The following is a 12,038-nucleotide window of genomic DNA, read 5'->3' on the forward strand; positions in this document are numbered from 1 at the left end:
ATACACTTCTTAACCCAGTGTTATTCCTCTTTATTTACCTATTATAAAACTATTTCCCTCAGTAAAAATTTTTAATTGAACCTATTTTTCACACTTATGCTCACAGTAGCATTAGTAATAATCCTGAGTGGGTTATTAGTCATTTATAATAACAATTAACGATAATGTTAATTGTCATTGATGGAGGGCACTAAGTACTTAATATGTATAATCTATCTAATCTATTCCTCAGAACATATCTTAAAGATAAGTATCACTATCCCCATTTTTTCTGAGAGATTAAGAAATATACACAGAGGTCACCGGCTAGGAAGTAGCAGGACTGGTTTTCAGACCTAGGTCTGTCTGTCCAGAAAAATGCCCGACAGACAGAGAATGCCCTGTGTTTTGAGTTCATGTTGGTCTTGGCAATGTCCCTCAGCCTCTTTCTCAGAAAGAAAACAAACATTCAAAGAGGTTTGCTAAACGCGTTGGAACAGGAATGCCCTAGTGAGGGAGGGAAGAGGCCCGCTGAGGCAGGAAGATGCCTCCATATTTGGAGGGTGGTGTTGGGGCGGCCCCTTAGCCTCTTCTCCCTAGGCCCAGAGGTCTTGGAGAGAGCCTGGCTTGAACTGGAGCCTTGAGCTGCCCAGAAGTCACGGCATTTTGGCAGGTCAGAGTGTGCCTTCTCAGGCTTCAGGTGGCTCTGGGAAGCCAGGGGTGTCCTGACAGCCTGTAGAGACCTGAGGACTGCCACGGAGGTTGCCCGCTGGTTACCCAGCCCTGCCCCGACGCTGTGGGTGGCTCCCAGGCAGCAGGGAGTTAATCTGCTATCTGTTGGGAAGGCTTCCAGAACTCTCCTCCCCGCCTGTGTTTGCTTAGGGCTGGGCCCTTCAGAAACTGAAACCAGCAGGACACCAGGCCCAGCCAGCCCTCATGGGATCCTGCCTGGGTTTACCTTCTATGGGGAGGATCAGAGGCCTGGGCGGAGCAGAGTCTGGAGCCTGGGCCGGGCCTGCGGATGTGGCAGGCCTGGCTCCCCTCGGCCTCCTCCCCAGGAGTTACCCCCACCAATGCCTCCACCACCACCCGGGACCCGCTCCAAGGGCCTGGGCAAGCACATGGGCAGACAAGCCAGGGTGGCTTGAATTCCGGCCCTGCACCTCACCACCTCTGAGACACTGAGTAAACCACTAAACTTCAGTTTCAGTTTCTTTCGTCATGAAATGAGGATAAATAATGCCTGGCCTCTGGATTCAGTAACATATGTGTAGTGCCTACACATAAGGAGTGCTCAGTATATGCTCACTGTATTGATGTCTCATTATTGTTATTGCCGTTGTGACAATGGGCTGGGCAGCCTGCTTTGTGAGGTAGTAAGTTCCCATTACTCAAGGAGTTCAAGCACAAACTGAATGAGATGAGAAAAAGGACAAAAACAGAACAGGAAGGGATTCACAGGTGTCATACCCACACACTGACCTGGTCACTTGAGAATCACCTGGGGAGCTCAAGCACCACCTCAGACCCACTGAATCGAAACCCCAAAAGGCAAGCTTTTTCAAAAGCATAGCTTCATTTTATTTTTATTTTTTTAAAGATTTATTTATTTATTTATTCATGATAGAGAGAGAGAGAGAGAGAGAGAGAGGCAGAGACACAGGCAGAGGGAGAAGCAGGCTCCATGCCGGGAGCCCAATGCAGGACACAATCCCAGGACTCCAGGATTGTGCCCTGGGCCAAAGGCAGGCGCTAAACCGCTGAGCCACCCAGGGATCCCATAGCTTCATTTTATAAACCACTAATCTGGGTTAATAATTTCTACATTTTTCATCTTCAAAAAGATCCTAATGTTTTTCCCTCCTATCCTTATCGATTAAATACTGTGAAATATTTTACTGACCAAACTAGATTTGTTAACTCACCACATAAGTGATGTACCAAAGGCCCAGAGTTCATTCAACAAATAATCATTCACTCAACAAATATTTATTGAGTAACTACTGTGTGCCAGGCACTTGCTGTGTACTGGGGGATGGTGGAGAAGAAGGTGGACAAGAGGTCTGTCCTCCCAGGCTTCCCAATCTGGAGAGGGAATGCAGAAAATGAACAAGGATTCAAATACTGACATGGACACCAAGAAAATCCCATTGATCGTAGACACCAAATATTCCTACAGTAGACATAGTTCCATCTAATAGCAAATCAAACTGATGTATCATTACAGAGAAAGGTGGATGTCACTCCTCAGCATGCACACACCCAGGTGCATGCACGCACATACATACACACATGCACACAATGGAATTATTATTTTTATGAATCCCAAGAGATCCAGGGTCCTTGGATCAAGAACAAGTAAGGCCTTATGAATAAAGGAAGACCCTTTGGACCTAATTCCTGCTTATGTGGCCAGTCCCATTGCCTGTGTCAGCCATGAAGAACTACTGGCCAGTGGCCCCAGACCCTCTAAGCAGAGTGGCTGAGAATGTGGGCTCCAAAGTAAGGCTGCCTGGGGTTGCATCCCAGCTTGATCCCTTACCAGCTGTGCAATCATGGGCAAGTGGCTGTGAGATTACAGGTGCGTAGGCAAGACCTCTCTGTGCCTGTGAATAATAATACCTACTCAGAGTTGTTTGGAGATTGTAGAGACGGTAGTGAAAGAAGTGGTAGGTAGGCATCAATATATGAGCTGCTATTATGCCTTTGGTGGTCTCTCTCCCTCAGGTACCTCCCTCCCTTTTTCTGTCTGGGGAGCATACAGTTAATTATTGGGGCATGTCACCTCCTCCCTACAGCCTCCCTTCCTTACTTCAGCAGGCAGAGTGAGGCTTTTTCCCCTGAGTTCCGACAGCTCTTTATATATCCCTGTTAGAGCCCCTCTCACATCGCAAACATGCTTCTCATTGCTGTTGAGATGTTTTCCTTCCTCCCTGGATGATGGGTTCTTAAAAAGCAGGGGCCCTATTTTATACATCTTTTCTTTTTTTAAAAAAAAGATTTTATTTATTCATGAGAGACAGAGAGAGAGAGAGAGAGAGGCAGAGACACAGGCAGAAAGAGAAGCCCGAAGGGAGCCCGACATGGGACTCGATCCCGGAACTCCAGGATCACACCCTGGGCTGACGGCAGGCACTAAACCGCTGAGCCACCCAAGGACCCACATCTTTTATTTAAAAAAAAAAAAAAAATATATATATATATATATATATTTACTTATTTATTTGAGATAGAGTGAGCAAGAGAGAGAACATGAGTGAGGGAGGCAGAGGAGAGGGAGAGGCAGGCTCCCTACTGAGCAGGGAGCCCAATACAGGGTTTGATCCTAGGACCCTAGAATCATGACCTGAGCCGAAGGCAGATGCTTAACCGACTGAGCCACCAGGCAACCATACATCTTTTCATCTCTGAGGACAAGACAGTCCCTAAGATTGAATAAACACTTGCCACTGTCTGTTGAACTAATGAAAGGTGGACAACAGTTGGACGTGACATGCCCAGGATCACAGAATTCTAACCTGCACTTAGTTCGTGTTGGGAAAAGTGCCTTCCTGAGCTTCTGATTTCTCATCTGGAAAACAGATCTGATAATAACAGTACCTATGTCTTGGGGACGGGAGGGTTAAATGAGGTACATACAGGGCAATGTTTGAGTATGAACTCTAGAATCAGATGTTTGAGTCCAAGTCTCAGCTCCACTACTCATAAGCTGTGTGGTGTCTGACATGTTCATACCATGCTGTGCCCAGAGAGGGCAGATCTTAAACCAAAAAGAACACATCTTCTTTACAGGCTGTTCAGAGAATCGAAGGAGATACTCTTCATAAAGTCACCAGTGCCTGGCACAGAGTAGGTATTCGGTAAATAAATACTGGTTCCTTCCCCCCACTTTCTCCAACCCTGTAGGCCCTGGACTCTGAAAGCCCAAAGCAGCTGTTCAAATGCCACATTTTACTCCGAGTGACTAATGTCCCTTAAGCCAAGGTTGGAAAGCCGACTCCAGAACTAAGCTTACATTCAAGCGCTGAATTAGATACAGGGAATGTGGCTGCCTGGTTTATTTAATTAATAAGGAAACTTTGGGAGAAGGGGCAATTTAAAATCAACAAGCATGCCAAGGAAATTAAAAAGCAAGAGCTAGCCCACAATTTCATATGTGGGTTTCATATGTCATGGGAATAGTCCCTTATGTAAAGACATGAATAATGGAATCATCCAAACCCAAGTTAATGTTTTACAAACTATAAGGCCAATGACTGGAATTCTGATGGGGGAGCAAATTAACCAACTAATCAGTATTACATTGTAACAATTCTCAAATTTCCTACTGCTTTATTGTAATATTTTCTAATAAACTCATTATCTAAAATTCTCTGGCGGTCACGTCTATTACGAAGCCAAAGGGTATGGAAGAGAAAGGAGGTATTTTCATTTTGGACCTTGGATCCCATCGCACTCCCACACCGGTCACCCCAAACCTCCTTCTTTTGGTGGGATTTGGAAGAGGCTGATATGAAGGGCCCAGGGCCCTGGGAGCTAGGGTTGTCAGTGGCCCAGCCAACCAGCACTTGGCAGTTGAGCTCAGAGAAGAAACTGGAGAGGGCAGGGGTCTCAACAGACCTGAGGGATGAGCTATGTGGTGGGGGAGGGACAGGGCAGTAATCTTATTAGCAAAACCAGCTGCCTGCCAAGTAGGGCGTATGTCCCATTCTGCAGAAAAGAGGGAATTGCAGCCATTTTAACAGGACTCTGCAGATTGGGAAAAAGTGGGGCAGGGGTTGCAGGGGAGACTACTCCACTCCCTATTCCCCAAGCACATTCTACCTACATATTCCACCCCTACTCTTTCTTCACCTAAGCCTCCTTATCCAGACCTCAAGCCAGGAAGTCTCAAAGAACCCTCTCCAAGAACTCTTTCCTGATCTCTCCAGTTAGGGAAAGAAGCTCTCTCTTCCCCATGTGCTAAGGAACTCTGTGTCTCTGTTTTTTAAAACGTCTCAGAGTTCTTTATGATATGCCTGGCAACCTCCTTCATCCTTTTATCTCCTCTTTTCAAATAGCTTTATGGTGGTATCATTGACATGCAACCACCTGCACATATTGGAAGGGCACAATTCCCTGTGCAGGAACCTGTGAACCATCAGCACCACCAAGACAGTGAACAAATGCATCGCCCCAAAGGTTTCCTCGTGGCTCCCTTCTCCAAACAAAACCCCCATCTATTTTCTGTGACTATTTGCATGGCCCGGAGTTTTATATAAATGGAATGATAGAGGATGTACACTTTTTTTGAGTGGTTTCACTCACTCAAAAATTATGTAGAGTCATTCGATTGACCTTCACTCCTCCCTGAAATGCAGGCTTCCCTGAGGAGAAATGGGCCACAGCCAGAGCAGGAGGCTCCATGCAGGGCACAAAGGAAGACCCGTGCTGGAAGACGCTGTGGGGTGATGGACTTGATCTCTCTGGACTTGGCGTCAGAATATGTGTGGATCTCACACAGAGAGTCATGCCCAGACCCAACCCCAGCTCTGTGGTCAGAAGCGAGTCCCCTAAAATCTGAACCTCAGTTTCCTCATTTATCAGAGGGGGTGATAATAAACCTCCCTGCTCTGGGGAGAGCTCTGTGAGGCTCCGCTGAGCCCAGAGATAACACGCTCTGTAAACTGTGAAAGGTCAGTCCTGGGCCAGGATTCGGCTCAAATCCAGCCAGGGACACACTGGGGACGCCCTGGCTCCCAGGGCTATTTAAAGGCCTGCGTGGATTTCTGGGGAAGCTGCACCGATTGGCAATTCCTCCCAGGAATGGCCAGTAAGGGTTAAGCCAGGTGGCCTTTAAGCCTGGCCCAGGCGCTGAAACTGCACGGATTCTTCTTCCTCCACCTGCCCCCTTCCTTGGCATAGGCTGTTTATTTATAAGGTCGCCCTCCCTCCCTCTGAGAGCTGCAGGAGACCGGAGGATTCCCCCTCTGGCCTGGAGCCGCAGAGAAGGGCAGTCCCTCCGCCTGGGCTCCAAGGCCTGCCTGCCGGGTGCGCTGGGGAGGGGAGCCCAGGGGGACCTGTTGGGCCTCCCCAGGCTTCCTTTGGCCATGGCTGCCAGAGGAGCATCGAGGAGGGGAGGGAGAGACAAGGGAAGGGTTGTCTCCCGTTGGGAACCAACTTGACCTGTAAAATCACACCAGATCTCAGGAAGCTTCTTCCTATGCTCCCTCCTCCCTGCCATGAACTGAATTTCCTATTCGGGGCTTCTTAGGGAAGACAGGTGAGGTCAGCCACTAGGGCCGGGACAGGGGACTCAAGAGCTGGCACCGCTGGGAGAAGCCACTCTTCTCTCCCTGGGCTGGGCTGTGGTCAGTGAGAGCTACCTTTTGTGGAATAGCTGCTCTGCATTGGGCACTGCATTTCCCATACACTTTACAAGGTAACCTTCAATGCCCTACTGAGGGGTGAGGGTGCTGCCTCTCGTTTTACAGCTGATGATGGTGAAATCACAGGTCTCAGGTCACCTAGGATGTGAGCCAGGATTTGAACTCAGGGATGTCTGACCCCGGAATCCCTGTTCTTTTGAGAATTTGAGGACAGCGATTCCCAAGGAACAAACTTAAATGAATTATTTCCCGAGCGTGCTCTGTGAAAGTGTCCCTGTCATAAAGACCCACAGTGTAGTTTTGTGTCTAGGAGGTTCTGAGCAATCTTAGTGTAAAGGAACTTGGGTTTTCATCAACCAAGAATTTTTTTTTTGTTAAGATTTTATTTATTTATTCATGAGAGACACACAGAGAGAGAGGCAGAGACCCAGGCAGAGGGAGAAGCAGGCTCCATGTAGGGAGCCAGATGTGGGACTTGACCCCAGGTCTCCAGGATCGCACCCTGGGCTGAAGGCAGCACTAAACCGCTGAGCCACCTGGGCTGCCCAAGAATTTTCCATATTAAATTGATCACCAATCTTTTTTTCCTATAAAACATCTATTCATGGGACGCCTGGGTGGCTCAGTGGTTGAGCATCTGCCTTCAGCCCAGGGCATGATCCTGGAGTCCCGGGATTGAGTCCCACATCGAGCTCCTCATGGGGAACCTGCTTCTCCCTCTGCCTGTGTCTCTGCCTCTGTGTCTCTCATGAATAAAGAAGCAAAATCTTTAAAAACAAAAACAAAACAAAACAAAAACACATCTATTCATGGTCCTCTGAACAAGTGCTCCTCAGAGCATTGTGTGAGAATCATAGCTGAGTCAGAACTAGAGAGATTACAGGGTTTATCCACCTTATTCGAATGAGTGCATTAACAACACCTTTTATTAACATCCCCAGTGATGAGAGACGTATTACCTGCTAAGACAGCTTGTTCCATTCTTGCACAAACTCAGTGGTTAGCACAGCACTGCCCGACAGAAAGAGACTGCAAGCCACAGGAAAAAAGTAAAAAAAGAACAGGCCAAATTCATTTTAATGACATATAATTAATGAACCCAATGGATCTAAAAATATTATTTCAACATGGAGCCAGTAAAAAAAAAAAGTGATTAATGGGATATTTTTTTTCTTTTTTAAATTAAGTCTTTGAAATCCAGACTAACCACATTTTAAGTCTTCAGTGGACCCACTTGGCTAGTGTCTAGCATGTTGGATGGCCCAGGGTTAGAAAGATTCTTCTTTGGGCCAAGCTAAACTCTTCCCGCCTGGGCCTCTTCCCCATGGTCCTTGGATTCGAGGGCTTGGTCTAAAGATGCAGAACTTTGCCACCACCCAAGGATGAATTCTGGTTGGCTACACGCTTACACACACGCGTCAAGATGCCCCCGTCATGAAGCTCAACCTTCTGGCAGTGGTCTGCTCAGGTCTGTGTCCCCCTTTGAGAAGGCTTTCCAAACTTCAAAATGCTGTATAAATAAATAAAAGGCCTTATTCTCCTAACTCCTAGTGGGGCAGACTTAGAGTTACTCAGGATTTTTAGTGGTCTCATCCCACAGTTGTCTTATATTGAACCCACAGGCAGCTGCTAATACTGTGTCTGGCCCGGAACTACTTCTGTCAAATAACAGATTTGGGATTTTTATGATTCGGACCCTTTCTGCCTCTTCTTATCCATACCACTCTTTTTGCCTACTTTCTAAATTTCCCTTTAAACTAGGTCTTAATTTAGAGTCAGGAAAGAGCTATATCCTCCCATATGCCATAATAATAAGCATTTTTTGGACATTTATCATGTGTCAGGCACTGTACTAAGAGCCTTATAAATAGCATCTCATTTAATCCTCTTCACACCTGACTGAAGCCGACACTATCATAATTCCCTCTTATAATTGCAGAAACTGAGGCATCAAGTGGTTGAGTCATAGGTCCCACACCCAGTAAAGGGAACAGCTGGAGATTCCATCCCAGGGGCCTTCTCACAGATCCTGAACCCAGGCTGTGAATGTAGGTCCACACCGTGGACCTGAGCTAGGCCCCGGCCTCTGACTGTGACAGAGGGCACAAGGGCCTGGGACAAACAAACAAACAAATGCTTTTTGCTCCTTATTGTTGTTGCTGTTGCTAAAACCCTCAGAGCGTCCTTCTCCTGTTTTGCCGAGGAAGGAAATACTGTTATACTTTCCTTGCTAAGGAAATCCTACTCTTTACAAGTCAACTTTCTTCCCACCCCCTTGACCTTTCAGGAAAGGGCCCAAGGCCCCTGGGAAGGCTCTGGAGGAGACCCGAGCAGTTCAGCATGCCCTGTCTAGGGCAGGGGTATTTTTAGAGCGGGCTGCAGTGTTTACAAGGAAGCCAGTACCCTGAGCCTGCCCTGTCCCTACAGGCCCCACCCGCCACCGCCGGGCGCTTCTGGCCCTTCCTTCCTCCCTCCTGGCTGCTCCCTTCCTGTCATCTCCATCAGCATGTGGACTCCATCAGCACCGTCACTACTGCCCTGGGAGACAACTGAGCAAAGCCACAGCCCAGGGCATGGAAAGCCTTCTGGAAGGGTCAACTGTGACCTGGCATTGCAAAAAGGCAAGAAGCTGCCACCAGTTGAGAAAAGGGCTCTGGCAGCTGGCGACACCCTGGAAATCCTGTAAATGGGCTCAGCTGTGCTGCCAACGCTACCGGCTGCCAGGTGCTTTCAACTGTGACGAGTTGCTCACCCTCCTCGGTCTCCCTCTGCGGCGGGAGAGCAGGAGGCTTGAAGAGGCGGGCTGGGGGGCTCTGGGTTCAGGGTCTGACAGGCTGAGCCTCCTCGGCGGTTAGGTGCGAGTACTCGGGCCTCCCTCGTGGCGGTGGCGGCAGGTGTTAAAGCCCTGGCACGCAGTGGGCGTGCAAGCCACAGGGGCCTCGATCATCACTGCCTTAGCTCCACACCTCACGCGGTGTCTGGGGTGAAGGAGGGTCTCCACCGGCGGCTCACGGTTCCCTCACATCTAAGTCTCTACACAACCTCTCCTCCAACTATGCAATTTTAGAATCGAGTGTTTAGTCCTCTAGTCCAGCCCCACACCCCCGAACCGCTGCAGGGCAAGAGCCTTCGAGCAGAAGCTTCTCCTCTGAGTCACAGTCCTACGGCTTCCGGGGCAGGCTGCCCACCTGGACCCTCGCTGCGCTGGCTCTTGAGACCCGGGCCCAGGGACCCAGGCTTCCCAGGGTCTGCCCCGAAGCCAGCGGAGAGGGGAGGAGAGGGGAGGAGAGGGGATGGCAGACCCAGGCCGCCTAGTGCCTGCCCAGCTTCCCTGGATGTGGGCTGGAGACTGCAAGGCCTCCAGGCTCCGAGGAAGCGCTGCCCCCTCTGTTCTGTCCCAAGGGCAAGCCGGGCTCCTCCAGCAGCTGCGAGGGATCCAGGGATTGTTATTACAGGCAGTTAGGTTCCTACCATGAGCCCTCCCCTCACCTCCTCCGCCCCCCTTCCTGTCCCACTTCCCCTCCTCTTCCTCATGCCCATCCTCCTCCGTCTTGCTCTTCCCACACTGGGCTCTTGACCCACGTCGCGGCCTGTAATCCTACGCAGAGGTACCAGTGGCCAGATGAGGGACTGACTGCCCTCTCCCTAGCCTCCTGCGTCCCCTTCTCAGACTCCTTCCACAGCGCTGGCCTGGGCCCTCCGGGGAGCACCACAGGCAGAGGCGTGGTCGCATGACCCAGGCAGCTTGCACATGAGATGCACCTTCTCTGCCATGTCCAGGTCCCACAGTCACACTCTTCCCTGGGTAGTTTTACTGCCACACAATGTATTACCTTGAGGGTGCCCAGGTGGCTCAGGTGAGCTTCTGCCTTTGGCTCAGGTCGTGATCCTGGAGACGGGAGATCGAGTCCCACATCGGGCTCCCTGCATGGAGCCTGCTTCTCCCTCTGCCTGTGTCTCTGCCTCTCTCTCTCTGTGTCTCTCATGAATAAATTAAGAAAATCTTTTTTTTTTTTTAATGTATTACCTTGACCTTTTCGAGAAGGTGACATTTTTGGAGAATGTCGTTAGGGAATGAGGTTCCTTCTCTATCTCCTCATCGCCTGCTCCCTAGATAAGAAAGCATTTGCACAGGACAAAAGCCTGAGTGTAGGGGTTGGTTGAGGCAAGAACGAGTGGCAGGAGAGGAGGCTGCAGATGGCCACAGGACATGCCAGCGGCCACCACTGGGAACCATCGGTCCCTGCCACTGTGCATCGGGACCTGCCTGCAGTCAGGGTGTGGAGGCCCGGCTGCCAAAGGGACAGAAAGAACAGCAGCAGGGAGACTTCCGACTTTCCCAGGAAACCCTGACAACTCTTCCCGCCCCGCTGAACCCTCCTCAGTCCATAACCCCTGACCTTAGAGACCCACAGAGATGTACTCGTGGCCAACCCTCTTCCCCACCCACCTTCTGTTTCCTACTAGCTGGGTGGCCTTTGACAAGTCCTTTAGCTTCTGTGTCTGTATTTTTCTCATCTGTAAGTCAGAGAAAGTGTGTGTGTGCGTGCACGAGGACACACACACACATGCTCACCAAGGGTTGTTATGAAGCTTAAATAAATAAGACGCTGCAGGAGGAAGCGCTATTGGAAAGCACAGGCCGTTCTCTATCTCCCCTCGCTCTCAGCTGCTATTCCCATTCCACGAGGGGAAATCCTCACCCGGAAAGCCCTGTGCACCTTGGCACAGGTCCTGGGGCGGATGCCTCCACGGACGCTGGGTCTCTCTCCCTTTCCACTTCCCTGTTGACTTCCAGGGGCAACTGCTGTTGGCTCGTCGATGGACAGGCGGTTCCCTGGGACCTGCCCCATCACCAGGCTGCCGTCCCACAGAACCTACACAGGCTCCATGACTGACATCAAGGACCAGAGCGGCCAGTGGGCCTCTGCCCTGGATGAGGAATGTCAGGTGTCCAGACCAGGTGGGCCAAGGGCTTCTTACCCTCAAGCTGTGGCTTACAGATAACCTGCCACCTCTACTAAGGTGTTCTAGTAAGATGAAAAAGTGCAATTGGGGAGGTGAACTGAGTGAGGAAAGGGGGTCCTCAGAAGAAGAAGAAGCTCCTGCAAAGGCACAGAGATACCAGGAAGCTGACAGTTTGTAGCCCATGGCCATGGCAGCTCCTCCTCGGCATATAGCTGCTCACCTGTTAAGGAGTTGGCTTAAATCCCTCCCTCTCCCTGCTACCCCCACCCCATCGATTAACAAGTTCTGTAGGTTCTCATGGTTTATATACATCCCAGGTGCCCATCTTCTCGAGCCCTATGGCTGCTCCCTGCAACAGATAGCCCTCTGGCCTGGACTAATTAACACAGCTTCCTAGCTATGCTTGTCTCTGGTGCCTGTCCCTGCCCCTCCCATCCGTCAGCCTTGTAGTGGCCAAAATGATCTTTCTGACATACACAATTCTGATTGTGATGTGTCCCTCTTCTGCTTAAATCCTTCAAGAGCTCCCAGCCACCTTCCAGATCAATTCTGTAGCTCAGATCATTATCTGATCCCATCATCTACCTCTCCTGCCTCGTTTTACACAAGCCCTGAGCTCCTGCCACACTAAACTTCATTTCCCCCAGGGAAGCGTGCTGTTTTGAGCTGCCTTTCAAGTTTTGAGCTGCCTTTCAAGTGTTCTTCCCTTTACCAGGATTCCAC

The 12,038-nt window shown here is 49.9% G+C and overlaps 1 long non-coding RNA gene across 1 annotated transcript; it reads right to left on the reverse strand.

Moving 5' to 3' along the window:
* Positions 1–1,952: 1,952 nt before the first annotated feature.
* On the reverse strand, positions 1,953–11,637 carry LOC118354851 (uncharacterized). Its single transcript, XR_004816167.2, has 3 exons — positions 10,181–11,637; positions 7,307–7,376; positions 1,953–2,064 (listed from the first exon to the last, which is right to left on the reverse strand). It is a non-coding gene; the product is annotated as an uncharacterized LOC118354851 (long non-coding RNA).
* Between the last annotated feature and the right edge of the window lie 401 nt (positions 11,638–12,038).

This window comes from Canis lupus, chromosome 5 (genome assembly GCF_003254725.2).
Source record: "Canis lupus dingo isolate Sandy chromosome 5, ASM325472v2, whole genome shotgun sequence".
Classification (NCBI taxonomy): Eukaryota; Metazoa; Chordata; class Mammalia; order Carnivora; family Canidae; genus Canis; species Canis lupus.